This window comes from Tasmannia lanceolata, unplaced genomic scaffold, assembly GCF_043159265.1.
Source record: "Tasmannia lanceolata isolate RefF3 unplaced genomic scaffold, GAP_Taslan_0.1 ptg000015l, whole genome shotgun sequence".
NCBI classification, from domain to species: Eukaryota; Viridiplantae; Streptophyta; class Magnoliopsida; order Canellales; family Winteraceae; genus Tasmannia; species Tasmannia lanceolata.
This window is the reverse complement of record NW_027518692.1, coordinates 26,457,219-26,464,462: the sequence shown is the minus strand read 5'-3', so window position 1 is coordinate 26,464,462 and position 7,244 is coordinate 26,457,219.

The following is a 7,244-nucleotide window of genomic DNA, read 5'->3' as shown; positions in this document are numbered from 1 at the left end:
CTAGGCGTAGGTCATGACTGGTGAGGATATGATATCATTATACAAATCATATAAGATATTGCGTATCCCTTTGTTTGCTTTATCTGTTATTTTTTTCCTTTTTTCTCATCTTGTTGGGTTGCTTCTTGGAACAACCAGTGAAAGGGAGAAAATACTGTAGGACCGTTAGATCCCGCCACGTGTCACCCTTATACCAAAGGAATCTAATTATGATCAAGAAGAGTATAAAGACAAGTGTTGGGGGGAAAATAAATAAATTCCTCTTTTACTTTAGACACATGGCATACATGCTAATGCATGGCAAGCACACCGACAAGTGGCAAACATGCTAAAAACATGGCATGCACAAGGACATATGGCTTATACACCAAAATATGGTGTAAGAACTCTAAGCCTATAAAAGGTACCCCCTTGCTCAATCGTAAATGACAATCTTCTTTCCCCCATAAGTATGTTTATCTCTATTAGTCTTGCTTAGATATCTGTGATACCAATATCTGACTTGAGCGTCGGAGGATGCCCCCGAGTCCCCACTCCGGAGCTCTTCTAACGTTGTTTTCTATGAGTGTAGGCATCCATGAATAGGAGCTCTACCAACCTAAGCTGCTGGTTTTGCCGATAGCGCTCGCCCGACGCTCAAATCCGGATTTTGGCATCATCAACCAGATCTCTTTGTAATTTGTAATGATTCTTGATACTAATCTGTAAATACAGTCAACCGTGTATCATCTAAAGGTGTTGGAAAAAGTTCCAAATATCTATCCTCTTATAGGGAGATTTTATATTGTGTGGCCCATTAGTCCATTATTTTTCAAATTGTATTGTACGGCCTTGGAGATCCAAGTCATTCATTTGTTGGTCCACGAGCTAAAGAGGTTGATCATTTCCTTAAGATGATCCTAACCCTCCAATCTATAGTACCCATTGAAATATATAATATCTCACGGGCACAATCTCCGTCTTATAGTACCCATTTAAAAAAACTAGACTAAGATCTTACCTGAATTTGTTTCTGTATTCTATTATTCCTCTTGTATGTGTTGCTGGTGGGAAGTTGGGATTACAAATTTAGCAATATAAACCGATGGCATTATCAAAGGTATTGGTAATGCTTTTTTGCATACCGAAATGCTGCGAACGAGGTGGAAATATCAAATTTCTTTGGCATGTTATATTATTTTATGATAAAATACGCATATGGCTGGTATAGACTTCCTTAAAAATGGGCATTTAATCATGTCAGGTTGTCTTATTTACGTAAAGCAACAATTTTATATGGCTACAGATAGTCAGACAGGGGCAGAGCCAGGAATTTTCTTGAAGGGGGTCAAATTTGCTTGAGGGTGGAGCCAAGAGGATGTCTCATGTAGCACGTTATGGGCCCTCGCTTACCTCTACACTTCATATTTTGATGTAATGGGACCCACTATTTACACATGCGTGGGGTCCACTATTTTACACCCATGCATGTCCCAAGAATGCTAGAGATTTAATAAATTCCAAGCCCCACTCTCACCCCCAAAAAAAAATGGAAAAAAACTAAAATAAAATAAAATAGAATTGCTTTTTACTTTGAAAATTTCAATAATTCCTAAAATTTTACATGTTGTGGCGAACCTGAAATACTAGGATAATCCAAATCGTTCATTTGTTGAGCTACAACGTAAATAGGCTACACCGTGTAAATCATCTCCACGGGATCATCCTAACCCTCCTATCTATACAGGTGTCTATAAGGCAATCCAATGGACTACACACATATATAAAATCCCATTGGGGTGCTCGCAAAAGGGGATTTCGTTTTGCAAGTTAGAGATGAAATTCTTTGTTGTGACACCTGCACAAAAGACAAGGTAGTGAACTCGTATCCTCACGTAGTGCAAAAACATCCTTCTCTGTTTTACTTTTCCCTGAAACCGAATTCTTACTTCTGCTTTTTCTTACTTCTGCCTTCTGCCTTCTGCCTTCTGCCTTCTGCCTTTAATGCAGAATTTTCTTTTGGTACTTTGTACTTGGTCAGAATAATATTAAAAAACAGAAGACTTTAGTTGGAATTTTCTTTTGGTACTTTGTACTTCGTCAGAATAATATTAAAAAAAGAAGACTTTAGTTGGAATTTTCTTTTAGTACTTTGTACTTGGTCTGAGAATAATATTAAAAAACAAGAAGACTTTAGTTGGTCAGGAGAGAAAGGGGAGGGCATTAGAGAGAGGGATGGATGCATTACCTATATAAACAGGTACTGATGGAAAATTTTCATAATCTTAGGGGGACCCCCCTAGATCCGCTGGAAAATTTTCATAATCTTAGGGGGACCCCCCTAGATCCGCTCATGGGTACAGATGTTGGCACTACCATGTTGTCATTTATTAAAACATTCATCCTAAAAAAGCTTTGAGAAGTATCAGTGTCAATGGACCCGGATATTCCTATTAGCATTCGAAATTATTACCAATTGGATCGAGACATCTTATAAAAAGCTGTAGGACTGTACTAGATCCGATTTATTATACTACTTTAGGAAAATGCATGTCTTCTAACGTTTTATTACTTTATATACTATTTTATGGGTATTTTAGGAAAATAACTAGGTATATGTTTTTTTTTTAAACAATTCTTATTTTGAGTATTTTGTCATTTATCCCTCTCAAGTCTCGAGTCACCCTCTGGTCTTTCTCTAACCATTGACCCCAACTCCCTAACCTACTAGGCTGCTGGTTCAAGTTGTCGTCATCATTGCCGCTCACGGTCGTGTTGGGACCTAGTTAGAACCATGGTTTTTAATTTCGGCCGAAATTCCGAAATTCGGTGGGACCGAAACTGAAATTTGGCAAAATTTCGGATTTCGCCCTTTACTAAATTTCGGACCGAAATTCCTGAATTTCAGTCCGATTCGGTACGAAATTTCAATTTAAGTCATTTTTTTTAAATGTTACAAAATTTCGGCTGAAATTTCGAACTGAAATACCAAATTTCGGCCCTAAATTTCGGATTTCGATGGGGCCTGAAATTGGTACCAAAACCGAAATTTAAAACCTTGGGTAGAACTCACCCATAAAAGCTACCCGTTAAGGGAAGGGTGCCCAAATCCTTATAAGCCCATCCACAGCCTTTCATTTTTCGATGTGGGATCTTTTGCCTTTGTGTGGCACCCCAACAATCTTCCCCTCCACGAGGAAGCAACCTCGATAAGTTTGCCCCACCACATGGGAGCAGGGTGGTATTACGAGATCTTCCCTGAGGGATTTTTTTTCATCCTTGGAGACATACTGGGGTTACAAGGACATATGGCTTATACACCAAAATATGGTGTAAGAACTCTAAGCCTATAAAAGGTACCCCCTTGCTCAATCGTAAATGACAATCTTCTTTCCCCCATAAGTATGTTTATCTCTATTAGTCTTGCTTAGATATCTGTGATACCAATATCTGACTTGAGCGTCGGAGGATGCCCCCGAGTCCCCACTCCGGAGCTCTTCTAACGTTGTTTTCTATGAGTGTAGGCATCCATGAATAGGAGCTCTACCAACCTAAGCTGCTGGTTTTGCCGATAGCGCTCGCCCGACGCTCAAATCCGGATTTTGGCATCATCAACCAGATCTCTTTGTAATTTGTAATGATTCTTGATACTAATCTGTAAATACAGTCAACCGTGTATCATCTAAAGGTGTTGGAAAAAGTTCCAAATATCTATCCTCTTATAGGGAGATTTTATATTATGTGGCCCATTAGTCCATTATTTTTCAAATTGTATTGTATGGCCTCGGAGATCCAAGTCATTCATTTGTTGGTCCACGAGCTAAAGAGGTTGATCATTTCCTTAAGATGATCCTAACCCTCCAATCTATAGTACCCATTGAAATATATAATATCTCACGGGCACAATCTCCGTCTTATAGTACCCATTAAAAAAAACTAGACTAAGATCTTACCTGAATTTGTTTCTGTATTCTATTATTCCTCTTGTATGTGTTGCTGGTAGCAAGTTGGGATTACAAATTTAGCAATATAAACCGATGGCATTATCAAAGGTATTAGTAATGCTTTCTTGCATAACTAAATGATATTTCCACTCCTTTTCGTAGCATTTCCGGCGGCCTATTTTTTTTTATTTTTTTTTTTGTACAAGAGAGATCCGTCGTCACTTCCTTTTTGTTTGTCGAAAAGAGGAACAAAGAGGTGCCGAAATGCTGCGAACGAGGTGGAAATATCAAATTTCTTTGGCATGTTATATTATTTTATGATAAAATATGCATATGGCTGGTATAGACTATAGACTTCCTTAAAAATGGGCATTTAATCATGTCAGATTGTCTTATTTACGTAAAGCAACAATTTTATAGGCTACAGACAGTCAGACAGGGGCAGAGCCAGGAATTTTCTTGAAGGGGGTCAAATTTGCTTGAGGGTGGAGCCAAGAGGATGTCTCATGTAGCACGTTATGGGCCCTCCGCTTACCTCTGCACTTCATATTTTGATGTAATGGGACCCACTATTTACACATGCGTGGGGTCCACTATTTTACACCCATGCATGTCCCAAGAATGCTAGAGATTTAATAAATTCCTAGCCCCCACCCCCAAAAAAAAATGAAAAAAAACTAAAATAAAATAGAATAGAATTGCTTTTTACTTTGAAAATTTCAATAAATCCTAAAATTTTACATGTTGCGGCGAACCTGAAATACTAGGATAATCCAAATTGTTCATTTGTTGAGCTACAACGTAAATAGGCTACACCGTGTAAATCATCTCCACAGGATCATCCTAACCCTCCTATCTATGTGTGCAATCCAATGGACTACACACATATATAAAATCCCATTGGGGTGCTCGCAAAAGGGGATTTCGTTTTGCAAGTTAGAGATGAAATTCTTTATTGTGACACCTGCACAAAAGACAAGGTAGTGAACTCGTATCCTCACGTAGTGCAAAAACATCCTTCTCTGTTTTACTTTTCCCTCAAACCGAATTCTTACTTCTGCTTTTTCTTACTTCTGCCTTCTGCCTTCTGCCTTTAATGCAGAATTTTCTTTTGGTACTTTGTACTTGGTCAGAATAATATTAAAAGACAGAAGACTTTAGTTGGAGTTTTCTTTTGGTACTTTGTACTTGGTCAGAATAATATTAAAAAAAGAAGACTTTAGTTGGAATTTTCTTTTGGTACTTTGTACTTGGTCTGAGAATAATATTAAAAAACAAGAAGACTTTAGTTGGTCAGGAGAGAAAGGGGAGGGCATTAGAGAGAGGGATGGATGCATTACCTATATAAACAGGTACTGATGGACCTAGGTAGAACCATGGTTTTTAATTTCGGCCGAAATTCCGAAATTCGGTGGGACTGAAACTGAAATTTGGCAAAATTTCGGATTTCGCCTTTTACTAAATTTCGGACCGAAATTCCTGAATTTCAGTCCGATTCGGTACGAAATTTCAATTTAAGTCATTTTTTTTTAAATGTTACAAAATTTCGAACTGAAATACCAAATTTCGGCCCTAAATTTCGGATTTCGATGGGGCCTGAAATTGGTACCAAAACCGAAATTTAAAACCTTGGGTAGAACTCACCCATAAAAGCTACCCGTTAAGGGAAGGGTGCCCAAATCCTTATAAGCCCATCCACAGCCTTTCATTTTTCGATGTGGGATCTTTTGCCTTTGTGTGGAACCCCAGCAATCTTCCCCTCCACGAGGAAGCAACCTCGATAAGTTTGCCCCACCACATAGGAGCAGAGTGGTATTACGAGATCTTCCCTGAGGGATTTTTTTTCGTCCTTGGAGACATACTGGGGTTACCAGGATCTTTCCTGTGGGATTTTTCCATTCTCGAAGGCACACCGGGTTATCATGCCCCGGCTCTGATACCGCTTGGTTGGAACCTGGGTAGAACTCACCCATAAAACCTAGTCATTAAGGGGAGGGTGCCTAAGTCCTTATAAGCCCATCCACAGCCTTTTCACATTTCCGATGTGGGATCTTTCGCTTTTGTGTGGAACCCCCAACATGACACCCTTGCCCTCTTCTAAGAACTTTAACTATGTACAATGTAAGTAGGACCGACTAGGGCGTTCCGATTTGAAATGGAATATGACCAAGAAACAGGAAGTAAGATCCGACGAACACTCCGAATCTGATCACTGATAAGGGATGTGAATAGGTCGTGACTAAGACACAGGTGGATCCAATCTGGAGTGGATCCGTTGACACCCCTACTTAGAAGCGAACTAAAGAAGAAAAGACATGCTTAGTTTGTGCAATTATTAAAACATGGTAGTGCCAATATCAGTAGCCTTTCATATCGAAAGGCCTAAATTTATGGTTTTGAAGAACAATGTCTCCCTGTCCATTTTCTTCATCCTATGCTTCTTCCTATGTGTGTGTGTCTATGTACAAACATATAGTAATTAGTCACCACTTCTAATCGCTATGCATTTTTGTATTGCTAACTAAATATTCTTTCTGCTATGGATTTTGTTATATCACACATTTTCAGGGAAGGTAATTCTATTGCGAACAGCTTGAGAAACCACCATTAATGTAGTTTATTAGGATTGGGTTAACACCGCCCCCCGCCCAGTTTATTAGGATTGGGTTAACACCGCCCCCCGCCCCCCCCCCCCCCCCCTCCAGAAAAAAAAAAAAAAACAGTTAAATGCGACCAATTATATATTTCTTATTTGTGCTAAAGAAATATTTGTTGTTTCTTTGTGAATTGGTTTTTATTTTTCCTGTTCTTGTATCTTGATGGGTTAGAGGTAAGATTTTATGTCCACCTCTTGTAACTATTTTTTCTTATCAATATATAAAAAGAAATGATATCAACACTACCGTATTTTGACGATCACACTCCTCACATTATTAAAAAAGTATTGTATGGCCCGCACCATAGGATGATCCAAACCCAAACCTTCCGGCCATTAGATGGGCCACAGCCTAAATAGGTTGTGCCCAAAAAATCATTTCCATAGGTTGATCCTAACCATCCTATCTATAGGGAGACTGAATATTAGAGGGTTAATCCTGACCGTCTATAGATCACAGGGTTAATTAGGATCAACCTATGGAAATGATTTTTGGGGCACAACCTCTTTAGGTTGTGGCCCATCTAATGGACGGCTTAGGTCATCATATGGTGCGGCCACATACTTTTTAATAAAGTAAGGAGTGCTATAATCAAAATATGGTAGTGGTGATATCATTTCCCTATATAAATTGTAAGATATTGCCTTGGAATCCTGGATAAACA